Raw genomic sequence first — 13501 nt, 5'->3', positions numbered from 1 at the left:
TTACACAACTTAAGGCCTCGCTAGTACCAGTGTGGGATACTGTCTGGGAATCCGTGGTGCGGTTGGCTTTTTATTATGTCGTTTAGATTTTGTTTCACAATCGATTAAAAAGGACTATGGATTAAAGCATTTAATGTCAATGGCCATTCTAAGCTGAATGTGCCTCCTCTCGTCAGATCGCAGAAGTTACACAGTTTAAGGCCTCGCTAGTACCAGTGTGGGAGACTGTCTGGGAATCCGTGGTGCGGTTGGCTTTTTATTATGTCGTTTAGATTTTGTTTCACAATCGATTAAAAAGGACTATGGATTAAAGCATTTAATGTCAATGGCCATTCTAAGCTGAATGTCCCTGCTCTCGTCAGATCGCAGAAGTTACACAACTTAAGGCCTCGCTAGTACAAGTGTGGGAGACTGTCTGGGAATCCGTGGTGCGGTTGACTTTTTATTATGTTGTTTAGATTTTGTTTCACAATAGATTAAATAGGACTATGGATTAAGGCTTTTAATGTCAATGGCCATTCTAAGCTGAATGTGCCTGCTCTTGTCATGTCGCAGAAGTTACACAGCTTAAGCCCTCGCTAGTACCAGTGTGGGAGACTGTCTGGGAATCCGTGGTGCGGTTGACTTTTTATTATGTTGTTTAGATTTTGTTTCACAATCGATTAAAAAGGACTATGGATTAAAGCATTTAATGTCAATGGCCATTCTAAGCTGAATGTGCCTGCTCTCGTTAGATCGCAGAAGTTACACAGCTTAACGCCTCGCTAGTACCAGTGTGGGAGACTGTCTGGGAATCCGTGGTGCAGTTGACTTTTTATTATGTCGTTTAGATTTTGTTTCACAATCGATTAAAAAGGACTATGGATTAAAGCATTTAATGTCAATGGCCATTCTAAGCTGAATGTGCCTGCTCTCGTTAGATCGCAGAAGTTACACAGCTTAACGCCTCGCTAGTACCAGTGTGGAAGACTGTCTGGGAATCCGTGGTGCGGTTGACTTTTTATTATGTCGTTTAGATTTTGTTTCACAATCGATTAAAAAGGACTATGGATTAAAGCATTTAATGTCAATGGCCATTCTAAGCTGGATGTGCCTGCTCTCGTCAGATCGCAGAAGTTACACAGCCTAAGGCCTCGCTAGTACCAGTGTGGGAGACTGTCTGGGAATCCGTGGTGTGGTTGACTTCTTATTATGTCGTTTAGATTTTGTTTCACAATCGATTAAATAGGACTATGGATTAAAGCATTTAAAGTCAATGGCCATTCTAAGCTGAATGTGCCTGCTCTCGTCAGATCGCAGAAGTTACACAACTAAAGGCCTCGCTAGTACGAGTGTGGGAGACTGTCTGGGAATCCGTGGTGCGGTTGACTTTTTATTATGTTGTTTAGATTTTGTTTCACAATAGATTAAATAGGACTATGGATTAAGGCTTTTAATGTCAATGGCCATTCTAAGCTGAATGTGCCTGCTCTCGTCAGATCGCAGAAGTTACACAGCTTAAGGCCTCGCTAGTACCAGTGTGGGAGACTGTCTGGGAATTCGTGGTGTGGTTGACTTTTTATTATGTTGTTTAGATTTTGTTTCACAATCGATTAAAAAGGACTATGGATTAAAGCATTTAATGTCAATGGCCATTCTAAGCTGAATGTGCCTGCTCTCGTTAGATTGCAGAAGTTACACAGCTTAAGGCCTCGCTAGTACCAGTGTGGGAGACTGTCTGGGAATCCGTGGTGCGGTTGACTTTTTATTATGTCGTTTAGATTTTGTTTCACAATAGATTAAATAGGACTATGGATTAAAGCATTTAACGTCAATGGCCATTCTAAGCTGAATGCCCCTGCTCTCGTCAGATCGCAGAAGTTACACAGCCTAAGGCCTCGCTAGTACCAGTGTGGGAGACTGTCTGGGAATCCGTGGTGTGGTTGACTTTTTATTATGTTGTTTCGATTTTGTTTCACAATCGATTAAAAAGGATTATGGATTAAAGCATTTAATGTCAATGGCCATTCTAAGCTGAATGTGCCTGCTCTCGTCAGATCGCAGAAGTTACACAGCTTAAGGCCTCGCTAGTACCAGTGTGGGAGACTGTCTGGGAATCCGTGGTGCGGTTGACTTTTTATTATGTTGTTTAGATTTTGTTTCACAATAGATTAAATAGGACTATGGATTAAGGCTTTTAATGTCAATGGCCATTCTAAGCTAAATGTGCCTGCTCTCGTCAGATCGCAGAAGTTACACAGCTTAAGGCCTCGCTAGTACCAGTGTGGGAGACTGTCTGGGAATCCGTGGTGCGGTTGACTTTTTATTATGTCGTTTAGATTTTGTTTCACAATCGATTAAAAAGGACTATGGATTAAAGCATTTAATGTCAATGGCCATTCTAAGCTGAATGTGCCTGCTCTCGTTAGATTGCAGAAGTTACACAGCTTAAGGCCTCGCTAGTACCGGTGTGGGAGACTGTCTGGGAATCCGTGGTGCGGTTGAACTTTTATTATGTCGTTTAGATTTTGTTTCACAATAGATTAAATAGGACTATGGATTAAAGCATTTAACGTCAATGGCCATTCTAAGCTGAATGTGCCTGCTCTCGTCAGATCGCAGAAGTTACACAGCTTATGGCCTCGCTAGTACCAGTGTGGGAGAATGTCTGGGAATCCGTGGTGCGGTTGAATTTTTATTATGTCGTTTAGATTTTGTTTCACAATCGATTAAAAAGGACTATGGATTAAAGCATTTCATGTCAATGGCCATTCTAAGCTGAATGTCCCTGCTCTCGTCAGATCGCAGAAGTTACACAGCTTAAGGCCTCGCTAGTACCAGTGTGGGAGACTGTCTGGGAATCCGTGGTGCGGTTGACTTTTTATTATGTCGTTTAGATTTTGTTTCACAATAGATTAAATAGGACTATGGATTAAAGCATTTACCGTCAATGGCCATTCTAAGCTGAATGTGCCTGCTCTCGTCAGATCGCAGAAGTTACACAGCTTAAGGCCTCGCTAGTACCAGTGTGGGAGACTGTCTGGGAATCCGTGGAGCGGTTGAATTTTTATTATGTCGTTTAGATTTTGTTTCACAATCGATTAAAAAGGACTATGGATTAAAGCATTTAATGTCAATGGCCATTCTAAGCTGAATGTCCCTGCTCTCGTCGGATCGCAGAAGTTACACAGCTTAAGGCCTCGCTAGTACCAGTGTGGGAGACTGTCTGGGAATCCGTGGTGCGGTTGACTTTTTATTATGTCGTTTAGATTTTGTTTCACAATCGATTAAAAAGGACTATGGATTAAAGCATTTAATGTCAATGGCCATTCTAAGCTGAATGTGCCTGCTCTCGTCAGATCGCAGAAGTTACACAGCTTAAGGCCTCGCTAGTACCAGTGTGGGAGACTGTCTGGGAATCCGTGGTGCGGTTGACTTTTTATTATGCCGTTTAGATTTTGTTTCACAATAGATTAAATAGGACTATGGATTAAAGCATTTAACGTCAATGGCCATTCTAAGCTGAATGTGCCAGCTCTCGTCAGAACGCAGAAGTTACACAGCTTAAGGCCTCGCTAGTACCAGTGTGGGAGACTGTCTGTGAATCCGTGGTGCGGTTGAATTTTTATTATGTCGTTTAGATTTTGTTTCACAATCGATTAAAAAGGACTATGGATTAAAGCATTTAATGTCAATGGCCATTCTAAGCTGAATGTCCCTGCTCTCGTCAGATCGCAGAAGTTACACAGCTTAAGGCCTCGCTAGTACCAGTGTGGGAGACTGTCTGGGAATCCGTGGTGCGGTTGACTTTTTATTATGTCGTTTAGATTTTGTTTCACAATAGATTAAATAGGACTATGGATTAAAGCATTTAACGTCAATGGCCATTCTAAGCTGAATGTGCCTGCTCTCGTCAGATCGCAGAAGTTACACAGCTTTAAGGCCTCGCTAGTACCAGTGTGGGAGACTGTCTGGGAATCCGTGGTGCGGTTGACTTTTTATTATGTCGTTTAGATTTTGTTTCACAATAGATTAAATAGGACTATGGATTAAAGCATTAAACGTCAACGGCCATTCTAAGCTGAATGTGCCTGCTCTAGTCAGAACGCAGAAGTTACACAGCTTAAGGCCTCGCTAGTACCAGTGTGGGAGACTGTCTGGGAATCCGTGGTATGGTTGAATTTTTATTATGTCGTTTAGATTTTGTTTCACAATCGATTAAAAAGGACTATGGATTAAAGAATTTAACGTCAATGGCCATTCTAAGCTGAATGTCCCTGCTCTCGTCAGATCGCAGAAGTTACACAGCTTAAGGCCTCGCTAGTACCAGTGTGGGAGACTGTCTGGGAATCCGTGGTGCGGTTGACTTTTTATTATGTCGTTTAGATTTTGTTTCACAATAGATTAAATAGGACTATGGATTAAAGCATTTAACGTCAATGGCCATTCTAAGCTGAATGTGCCTGCTCTAGTCAGAACGCAGAAGTTACACAGCTTAAGGCCTTGCTAGTACCAGTGTGGGAGACTGTCTGGGAATCCGTGGTGCGGTTGAATTTTTATTATGTCGTTTAGATTTTGTTTCACAATCGATTAAAAAGGACTATGGATTAAAGAATTTAACGTCAATGGCCATTCTAAGCTGAATGTCCCTGCTCTCGTCAGATCGCAGAAGTTACACAGCTTAAGGCCTCGCTAGTACCAGTGTGGGAGACTGTCTGGGAATCCGTGGTGCGGTTGACTTTTTATTATGTCGTTTAGATTTTGTTTCACAATAGATTAAATAGGACTATGGATTAAAGCATTTAACGTCAATGGCCATTCTAAGCTGAATGTGCCTGCTCTAGTCAGAACGCAGAAGTTACACAGCTTAAGGCCTCGCTAGTACCAGTGTGGGAGACTGTCTGGGAATCCGTGGTGCGGTTGAATTTTTATTATGTCGTTTAGATTTTGTTTCACAATCGATTAAAAAGGACTATGGATTAAAGAATTTAACGTCAATGGCCATTCTAAGCTGAATGTCCCTGCTCTCGTCAGATCGCAGAAGTTACACAGCTTAAGGCCTGGCTAGTACCAGTGTGGGAGACTGTCTGGGAATCCGTGGTGCAGTTGACTTTTTATTATGTTGTTTAGATTTTGTTTCACAATAGATTAAATAGGACTATGGATTAAGGCTTTTAATGTCAATGGCCATTCTAAGCTGAATGTGCCTGCTCTCGTCAGATCGCAGAAGTTACACAGCTTAAGGCCTCGCTAGTACCAGTGTGGGAGACTGTCTGGGAATCCGTGGTGCGGTTGACTTTTTATTATGTTGTTTAGATTTTGTTTCACAATCGATTAAAAAGGACTATGGATTAAAGCATTTAATGTCAATGGCCATTCTAAGCTGAATGTGCCTGCTCTCGTCAGATCGCAGAAGTTACACAGCTTAAGGCCTCGCTAGTACCAGTGTGGGAGACTGTCTGGGAATCCGTGGTGCGGTTGACTTTTTATTATGTCGTTTAGATTTTGTTTCACAATCGATTAAAAAGGACTATGGATTAAAGCATTTAATGTCAATGGCCATTCTAAGCTGAATGTGCCTGCTCTCGCCAGATCGCAGAAATTACACAGCTTAAGCCCTCGCTAGTACCAGTGTGGGAGACTGTCTGGGAATCCGTGGTGTGGTTGACTTTTTATTATGTCGTTTAGATTTTGTTTCACAATAGATTAAATAGGACTATGGATTAAAGCATTTAACGTAAATGGCCATTCTAAGCTGAATGTGCCTGCTCTCGTCAGAACGCAGAAATTACACAGCTTAAGCCCTCGCTAGTACCAGTGTGGGAGACTGTCTGGGAATCCGTGGTGCGGTTGACTTTTTATTATGTTGTTTAGATTTTGTTTCACAATAGATTAAATAGGACTATGGATTAAGACTTTTAATGTCAATGGCCATTCTAAGCTGGATGTACCTTCTCTCGTTAGATCGCAGAAGTTACACAGCTAAACGCCTCGCTAGTACCAGTGTGGGAGACTGTCTGGGAATCCGTGGTGCGGTTGAATTTTTATTATGTCGTTTAGATTTTGTTTCACAATAGATTAAATAGGACTATGGATTAAAGCATTTAACGTCAATGGCCATTCTAAGCTGAATGTGCCTGCTCTAGTCAGAACGCAGAAGTTACACAGCTTAAGGCCTCGCTAGTACCAGTGTGGGAGACTGTGTGGGAATCCGTGGTGTGGTTGACTTTTTATTATGTCGTTTAGATTTTGTTTCACAATAGATTAAATAGGACTATGGATTAAAGCATTTAACGTCAATGGCCATTCTAAGCTGAATGTGCCTGCTCTAGTCAGAACGCAGAAGTTACACAGCTTAAGGCCTCGCTAGTACCAGTGTGGGAGACTGTCTGGGAATCCGTGGTGCGGTTGAATTTTTATTATGTCGTTTAGATTTTGTTTCACAATCGATTAAAAAGGACTATGGATTAAAGAATTTAACGTCAATGGCCATTCTAAGCTGAATGTCCCTGCTCTCGTCAGATCGCAGAAGTTACACAGCTTAAGGCCTGGCTAGTACCAGTGTGGGAGACTGTCTGGGAATCCGTGGTGCAGTTGACTTTTTATTATGTTGTTTAGATTTTGTTTCACAATAGATTAAATAGGACTATGGATTAAGGCTTTTTATGTCAATGGCCATTCTAAGCTGAATGTGCCTGCTCTCGTCAGATCGCAGAAGTTACACAGCTTAAGGCCTCGCTAGTACCAGTGTGGGAGACTGTCTGGGAATCCGTGGTGCGGTTGCCTTTTTATTATGTCGTTTAGATTTTGTTTCACAATCGATTAAAAAGGACTATGGATTAAAGCATTTAATGTCAATGGCCATTCTAAGCTGAATGTGCCTACTCTCGTCAGATCGCAGAAGTTACACAGCTTAAGGCCTCGCTAGTACCAGTGTGGGAGACTGTCTGGGAATCTGTGGTGCGGTTGACTTTTTATTATGTCGTTTAGATTTTGTTTCACAATCGATTAAAAAGGACTATGGATTAAAGCATTTAATGTCAATGGCCATTCTAAGCTGAATGTGCCTGCTCTCGCCAGATCGCAGAAATTACACAGCTTAAGCCCTCGCTAGTACCAGTGTGGGAGACTGTCTGGGAATCCGTGGTGCGGTTGACTTTTTATTATGTCGTTTAGATTTTGTTTCACAATAGATTAAATAGGACTATGGATTAAAGCATTTAACGTAAATGGCCATTCTAAGCTGAATGTGCCTGCTCTCGTCAGAACGCAGAAATTACACAGCTTAAGCCCTCGCTAGTACCAGTGTGGGAGACTGTCTGGGAATCCGTGGTGCGGTTGACTTTTTATTATGTCGTTTAGATTTTGTTTCACAATCGATTAAAAAGGACTATGGATTAAAGCATTTAATGTCAATGGCCATTCTAAGCTGAATGTGCCTGCTCTCGTCAGATCGCAGAAGTTACACAGCTTAAGGCCTCGCTAGTACCAGTGTGGGAGACTGTCTGGGAATCCGTGGTGCGGTTGACTTTTTATTATGTTGTTTAGATTTTGTTTCACAATAGATTAAATAGGACTATGGATTAAGACTTTTAATGTCAATGGCCATTCTAAGCTGGATGTACCTTCTCTCGTTAGATCGCAGAAGTTACACAGCTAAACGCCTCGCTAGTACCAGTGTGGGAGACTGTCTGGGAATCCGTGGTGCGGTTGAATTTTTATTATGTCGTTTAGATTTTGTTTCACAATCGATTAAAAAGGACTATGGATTAAAGCATTTAATGTCAATGGCCATTCTAAGCTGAATGTCCCTGCTCTCGTCTGATCGCAGAAGTTACACAGCTTAAGGCCTCGCTAGTACCAGTGTGGGAGACTGTCTGGGAATCCGTGGTGCGGTTGACTTTTTATTATGTCGTTTAGATTTTGTTTCACAATCGATTAAAAAGGACTATGGATTAAAGCATTTAATGTCAATCGCCATTCTAAGCTGAATGTTCCTGCTCTCGTCAGATCGCAGAAGTTACACAGCTTAAGGCCTCGCTAGTACCAGTGTGGGAGACTGTCTGGGAATCCGTGGTGCGGTTGACTTTTTATTATGTCGTTTAGATTTTGTTTCACAATCGATTAAAAAGGACTATGGATTAAAGCATTTAATGTCAATGGCCATTCTAAGCTGAATGTGCCTGCTCTCGTCAGACTGCAGAAGTTACACAGCTTAAGGCCTCGCTAGTACCAGTGTAGGAGACTGTCTGGGAATCCGTGGTGCGGTTGACTTTTTATTATGTCGTTTACATTTTGTTTCACAATAGATTAAATAGGACTATGGATTAAAGCATTTAACGTCAATGGCCATTCTAAGCTGAATGTGCCTGCTCTCGTCAGATCGCAGAAGTTACACAGCTTAAGGCCTCGCTAGTACCAGTGTGGGAGACTGTCTGGGAATCAGTGGTGCGGTTGAATTTTTATTATGTCGTTTAGATTTTGTTTCACAATCGATTAAAAAGGACTATGGATTAAAGCATTTGATGTCAATGGCCATTCTAAGCTGAATGTGCCTGCTCTCGTCAGATCGCAGAAGTTACACAGCTTAAGGCCTCGCTAGTACCAGTGTGGGAGACTGTCTGGGAATCCGTGGTGCGGTTGACTTTTTATTATGTCGTTTAGATTTTGTTTCACAATCGATTAAAAAGGACTATGGATTAAAGCATTTAATGTCAATGGCCATTCTAAGCTGAATGTGCCTGCTCTCGCCAGATCGCAGAAATTACACAGCTTAAGCCCTCGCTAGTACCAGTGTGGGAGACTGTCTGGGAATCCGTGGTGCGGTTGACTTTTTATTATGTCGTTTAGATTTTGTTTCACAATAGATTAAATAGGACTATGGATTAAAGCATTTAACGTAAATGGCCATTCTAAGCTGAATGTGCCTGCTCTCGTCAGAACGCAGAAATTACACAGCTTAAGCCCTCGCTAGTACCAGTGTGGGAGACTGTCTGGGAATCCGTGGTGCGGTTGACTTTTTATTATGTCGTTTAGATTTTGTTTCACAATCGATTAAAAAGGACTATGGATTAAAGCATTTAATGTCAATGGCCATTCTAAGCTGAATGTGCCTGCTCTCGTCAGATCGCAGAAGTTACACAGCTTAAGGCCTCGCTAGTACCAGTGTGGGAGACTGTCTGGGAATCCGTGGTGCGGTTGACTTTTTATTATGTTGTTTAGATTTTGTTTCACAATAGATTAAATAGGACTATGGATTAAGACTTTTAATGTCAATGGCCATTCTAAGCTGGATGTACCTTCTCTCGTTAGATCGCAGAAGTTACACAGCTAAACGCCTCGCTAGTACCAGTGTGGGAGACTGTCTGGGAATCCGTGGTGCGGTTGAATTTTTATTATGTCGTTTAGATTTTGTTTCACAATCGATTAAAAAGGACTATGGATTAAAGCATTTAATGTCAATGGCCATTCTAAGCTGAATGTCCCTGCTCTCGTCTGATCGCAGAAGTTACACAGCTTAAGGCCTCGCTAGTACCAGTGTGGGAGACTGTCTGGGAATCCGTGGTGCGGTTGACTTTTTATTATGTCGTTTAGATTTTGTTTCACAATCGATTAAAAAGGACTATGGATTAAAGCATTTAATGTCAATGGCCATTCTAAGCTGAATGTTCCTGCTCTCGTCAGATCGCAGAAGTTACACAGCTTAAGGCCTCGCTAGTACCAGTGTGGGAGACTGTCTGGGAATCCGTGGTGCGGTTGACTTTTTATTATGTCGTTTAGATTTTGTTTCACAATCGATTAAAAAGGACTATGGATTAAAGCATTTAATGTCAATGGCCATTCTAAGCTGAATGTGCCTGCTCTCGTCAGACTGCAGAAGTTACACAGCTTAAGGCCTCGCTAGTACCAGTGTAGGAGACTGTCTGGGAATCCGTGGTGCGGTTGACTTTTTATTATGTCGTTTACATTTTGTTTCACAATAGATTAAATAGGACTATGGATTAAAGCATTTAACGTCAATGGCCATTCTAAGCTGAATGTGCCTGCTCTCGTCAGATCGCAGAAGTTACACAGCTTAAGGCCTCGCTAGTACCAGTGTGGGAGACTGTCTGGGAATCAGTGGTGCGGTTGAATTTTTATTATGTCGTTTAGATTTTGTTTCACAATCGATTAAAAAGGACTATGGATTAAAGCATTTGATGTCAATGGCCATTCTAAGCTGAATGTCCCTGCCCTCGTCAGATCGCAGAAGTTACACAGCTTAAGGCCTCGCTAGTACCAGTGTGGGAAACTGTGTGGGAGACTGTCTGGGAATCCGTGGTGCGGTTGACTTTTTATTATGTCGTTTAGATTTTGTTTCACAATCGATTAAAAAGGACTATGGATTAAAGCATTTAATGTCTATGGCCATTCTAAGCTGAATGTGCCTGCTCTCGTCAGATCGCAGAAGTTACACAGCTTAAGGCCTCGCTAGTACCAGTGTGGGAGACTGTCTGGGAATCCGTGGTGCGGTTGACTTCTTATTATGTCATTTAGATTTTGTTTCACAATAGATTAAATAGGACTATGGATTAAAGCATTTAACGTCAATGGCCATTCTAAGCTGAATGTGCCTGCTCTCGTCAGATCGCAGAAGTTACACAGCTTAAGGCCTCGCTAGTACCAGTGTGGGAGACTGTCTGGGAATCCGTGGTGCGGTTGAATTTTTATTATGTCGTTTAGATTTTGTTTCACAATCGATTAAAAAGGACTATGGATTAAAGCATTTAATGTCAATGGCCATTTTAAGCTGAATGTCCCTGCTCTCGTCAGATCGCAGAAATTACACAGCTTAAAGCCTCGCTAGTACCAGTGTGGGAGACTGTCTGGGAATCCGTGGTGCGGTTGACTTTTTATTATGTCGTTTAGATTTTGTTTCACAATCGATTAAAAAGGACTATGGATTAAAGCATTTATTGTCAATGGCCATTCTAAGCTGAATGTGCCTGCTCTCGTCAGATCGCAAAAGTTACACAGCTTAAGGCCTCGCTAGTACCAGTGTGGGAGACTGTCTGGGAATCCGTGGTGCGGTTAACTTTTTATTATGTCGTTTAGATTTTGTTTCACAATAGATTAAATAGGACTATGGATTAAAACATTTAATGTCAATGGCCATTCTAAGCTGAATGTGCCTGCTCTCGTCAGATCGCAGAAATTACACAGCTTAAGGCTTCGCTAGTACCAGTGTGGGAGACTGTCTGGGAATCAGTGGTGCGGTTGAATTTTTATTATGTCGTTTAGATTTTGTTTCACAATCGATTAAAAAGGACTATGGATTAAAGCATTTAATGTCAATGGCCATTCTAAGCTGAATGTCCCTGCTCTCGTCAGATCGCAGAAGTTACATAGCTTAAGGCTTTGCTAGTACCAGTGAGGGAGACTGTCTGGGAATCCGTGGTGCGGTTGACTTTTTATTATGTTGTTTAGATTTTGTTTCACAATCGATTAAAAAGGACTATGGATTAAAGCATTTAATGTCAATGGCCGTTCTAAGCTGAATGTACCTGCTCTCGTCAGACCGCAGAAGTTACACAGCTTAAGGCCTCGCTAGTACCAGTGTGGGAGACTGTCTGGGAATCCGTGGTGCGGTTGACTGTTTATTATGTCGTTTAGATTTTGTTTCACAATCGATTAAAAAGGACTATGGATTAAAGCATTTAATGTCAATGGCCATTCTAAGCTGAATGTGCCTGCTCTCGTTAGATCGCAGAAGTTACACAGCTTAACGCCTCGCTAGTACCAGTGTGGGAGACTGTCTGGGAATCCGTGGTGCGGTTGACTTTTTATTATGTCGTTTACATTTTGTTTCACAATAGATTAAATAGGACTATGAATTAAAGAATTTAACGTCAATGGCCATTCTAAGCTGAATGTGCCTGCTCTCGTCAGATCGCAGAAGTTACACAGCTTAAGGCCTCGCTAGTACCAGTGTGGGAGACTGTCTGGGAATCCGTGGTGCGGTTGAATTTTTATTATGTCGTTTAGATTTTGTTTCACAATCGATTAAAAAGGACTATGGATTAAAGCATTTGATGTCAATGGCCATTCTAAGCTGAATGTCCCTGCCCTCGTCAGATCGCAGAAGTTACACAGCTTAAGGCCTCGCTAGTACCAGTGTGGGAGACTGTGTGGGAGACTGTCTGGGAATCCGTGGTGCGGTTGACTTTTTATTATGTCGTTTAGATTTTGTTTCACAATCGATTAAAAAGGACTATGGATTAAAGCATTTAATGTCTATGGCCATTCTAAGCTGAATGTGCCTGCTCTCGTCAGATCGCAGAAGTTACACAGCTTAAGGCCTCGCTAGTACCAGTGTGGGAGACTGTCTGGGAATCCGTGGTGCGGTTGACTTCTTATTATGTCGTTTAGATTTTGTTTCACAATAGATTAAATAGGACTATGGATTAAAGCATTTAATGTCAATGGCCGTTCTAAGCTGAATGTGCCTGCTCTCGTCAGATCGCAGAAGTTACACAGCTTAAGGCCTCGCTAGTACCAGTGTGGGAGACTGTCTGGGAATCCGTGGTGAGGTTGTCTTTTTATTATGTCGTTTAGATTTTTTTTTCACAATCGATTAAAAAGGACTATGGATTAAAGCATTTAATGTCAATGGCAATTCTAAGCTGAATGTGCCTGCTCTCGTTAGATCGCAGAAGTTACACAGCTTAACGCCTCACTAGTACCAGTGTGGGAGACTGTCTGGGAATCCGTGGTGTGGTTGACTTTTTATTATGTCGTTAAGATTTAGTTTCACAATAGATTAAATAGGACTATGGATTAAAGCATTAAACGTCAATGGCCATTCTAAGCTGAATGTGCCTGCTCTCGTCAGATCGCAGAAGTTACACAGCTTAAGGCCTCGCTAGTATTAGTGTGGGAGACTGTCTGGGAATCCGTGGTGCGGTTGAATTTTTATTATGTCGTTTAGATTTTGTTTCACAATCGATTAAAAAGGACTATGGATTAAAGCATTTAATGTCAATGGCCATTTTAAGCTGAATGTCCCTGCTCTCGTCAGATCGCAGAAATTACACAGCTTAAGGCCTCGCTAGTACCAGTGTGGGAGACTGTCTGGGAATCCGTGGTGCGGTTGCCTTTTTATTATGTCGTTTAGATTTTGTTTCACAATCGATTAAAAAGGACTATGGATTAAAGCATTTATTGTCAATGGCCATTCTAAGCTGAATGTGCCTGCTCTCGTCAGATCGCAAAAGTTGCACAGCTTAAGGCCTCGCTAGTACCAGTGTGGGAGACTGTCTGGGAATCCGTGGTGCGGTTGACTTTTTATTATGTCGTTTAGATTTTGTTTCACGATCAATTAAAAAGGACTATGGATTAAAACATTTATTGTCAATGGCCATTCTAAGCTGAATGTGCCTGCTCTCGTCAGATCGCAGAAGTTACACAGCTTAAGGCCTTGCTAGTACCAGTGTGGGAGACTGTCTGGGAATCCGTGGTGCGGTTGACTTTTTATTATGTCGTT

The 13501-nt window shown here is 41.8% G+C and overlaps 26 pseudogenes; all 26 read left to right on the top strand.

Moving 5' to 3' along the window:
* Positions 1 to 135: 135 nt before the first annotated feature.
* LOC142704674 (5S ribosomal RNA) lies at positions 136 to 254 on the top strand (annotated as a pseudogene).
* Positions 255 to 1065: 811 nt separating this feature from the next.
* Positions 1066 to 1184, top strand: LOC142666617 (5S ribosomal RNA; annotated as a pseudogene).
* A 253-nt stretch (positions 1185 to 1437) lies between these two features.
* Positions 1438 to 1556, top strand: LOC142729713 (5S ribosomal RNA; annotated as a pseudogene).
* Positions 1557 to 1809: 253 nt separating this feature from the next.
* LOC142737974 (5S ribosomal RNA) lies at positions 1810 to 1928 on the top strand (annotated as a pseudogene).
* Positions 1929 to 1996: 68 nt separating this feature from the next.
* Positions 1997 to 2113, top strand: LOC142701269 (5S ribosomal RNA; annotated as a pseudogene).
* Positions 2114 to 2367: 254 nt separating this feature from the next.
* LOC142687611 (5S ribosomal RNA) lies at positions 2368 to 2486 on the top strand (annotated as a pseudogene).
* A 254-nt stretch (positions 2487 to 2740) lies between these two features.
* Positions 2741 to 2857, top strand: LOC142709888 (5S ribosomal RNA; annotated as a pseudogene).
* A 441-nt stretch (positions 2858 to 3298) lies between these two features.
* On the top strand, positions 3299 to 3415 carry LOC142701258 (5S ribosomal RNA; annotated as a pseudogene).
* Positions 3416 to 3670: 255 nt separating this feature from the next.
* On the top strand, positions 3671 to 3787 carry LOC142709877 (5S ribosomal RNA; annotated as a pseudogene).
* Positions 3788 to 4229: 442 nt separating this feature from the next.
* Positions 4230 to 4346, top strand: LOC142709866 (5S ribosomal RNA; annotated as a pseudogene).
* Positions 4347 to 4601: 255 nt separating this feature from the next.
* On the top strand, positions 4602 to 4718 carry LOC142709855 (5S ribosomal RNA; annotated as a pseudogene).
* A 441-nt stretch (positions 4719 to 5159) lies between these two features.
* LOC142701247 (5S ribosomal RNA) lies at positions 5160 to 5276 on the top strand (annotated as a pseudogene).
* Positions 5277 to 5345: 69 nt separating this feature from the next.
* Positions 5346 to 5462, top strand: LOC142701236 (5S ribosomal RNA; annotated as a pseudogene).
* A 68-nt stretch (positions 5463 to 5530) lies between these two features.
* LOC142704769 (5S ribosomal RNA) lies at positions 5531 to 5649 on the top strand (annotated as a pseudogene).
* Positions 5650 to 6088: 439 nt separating this feature from the next.
* Positions 6089 to 6207, top strand: LOC142672908 (5S ribosomal RNA; annotated as a pseudogene).
* Positions 6208 to 6646: 439 nt separating this feature from the next.
* On the top strand, positions 6647 to 6764 carry LOC142693910 (5S ribosomal RNA; annotated as a pseudogene).
* Positions 6765 to 7391: 627 nt separating this feature from the next.
* Positions 7392 to 7508, top strand: LOC142701225 (5S ribosomal RNA; annotated as a pseudogene).
* Positions 7509 to 7763: 255 nt separating this feature from the next.
* On the top strand, positions 7764 to 7880 carry LOC142711461 (5S ribosomal RNA; annotated as a pseudogene).
* Positions 7881 to 7949: 69 nt separating this feature from the next.
* LOC142679331 (5S ribosomal RNA) lies at positions 7950 to 8066 on the top strand (annotated as a pseudogene).
* A 441-nt stretch (positions 8067 to 8507) lies between these two features.
* On the top strand, positions 8508 to 8624 carry LOC142701214 (5S ribosomal RNA; annotated as a pseudogene).
* Positions 8625 to 9065: 441 nt separating this feature from the next.
* On the top strand, positions 9066 to 9182 carry LOC142701203 (5S ribosomal RNA; annotated as a pseudogene).
* A 255-nt stretch (positions 9183 to 9437) lies between these two features.
* Positions 9438 to 9554, top strand: LOC142711449 (5S ribosomal RNA; annotated as a pseudogene).
* Positions 9555 to 9623: 69 nt separating this feature from the next.
* On the top strand, positions 9624 to 9740 carry LOC142702698 (5S ribosomal RNA; annotated as a pseudogene).
* An 825-nt stretch (positions 9741 to 10565) lies between these two features.
* On the top strand, positions 10566 to 10682 carry LOC142710254 (5S ribosomal RNA; annotated as a pseudogene).
* A 1185-nt stretch (positions 10683 to 11867) lies between these two features.
* Positions 11868 to 11984, top strand: LOC142710237 (5S ribosomal RNA; annotated as a pseudogene).
* Positions 11985 to 12436: 452 nt separating this feature from the next.
* LOC142699466 (5S ribosomal RNA) lies at positions 12437 to 12555 on the top strand (annotated as a pseudogene).
* The last annotated feature ends 946 nt before the right edge of the window (positions 12556 to 13501 follow it).

Source organism: Rhinoderma darwinii, chromosome 1, assembly GCF_050947455.1.
Source record: "Rhinoderma darwinii isolate aRhiDar2 chromosome 1, aRhiDar2.hap1, whole genome shotgun sequence".
Lineage (NCBI taxonomy): Eukaryota > Metazoa > Chordata > Amphibia > Anura > Rhinodermatidae > Rhinoderma > Rhinoderma darwinii.
Note: the sequence above shows the minus strand (reverse complement) of the source record. Positions and strands in the feature narration are given on the sequence as shown.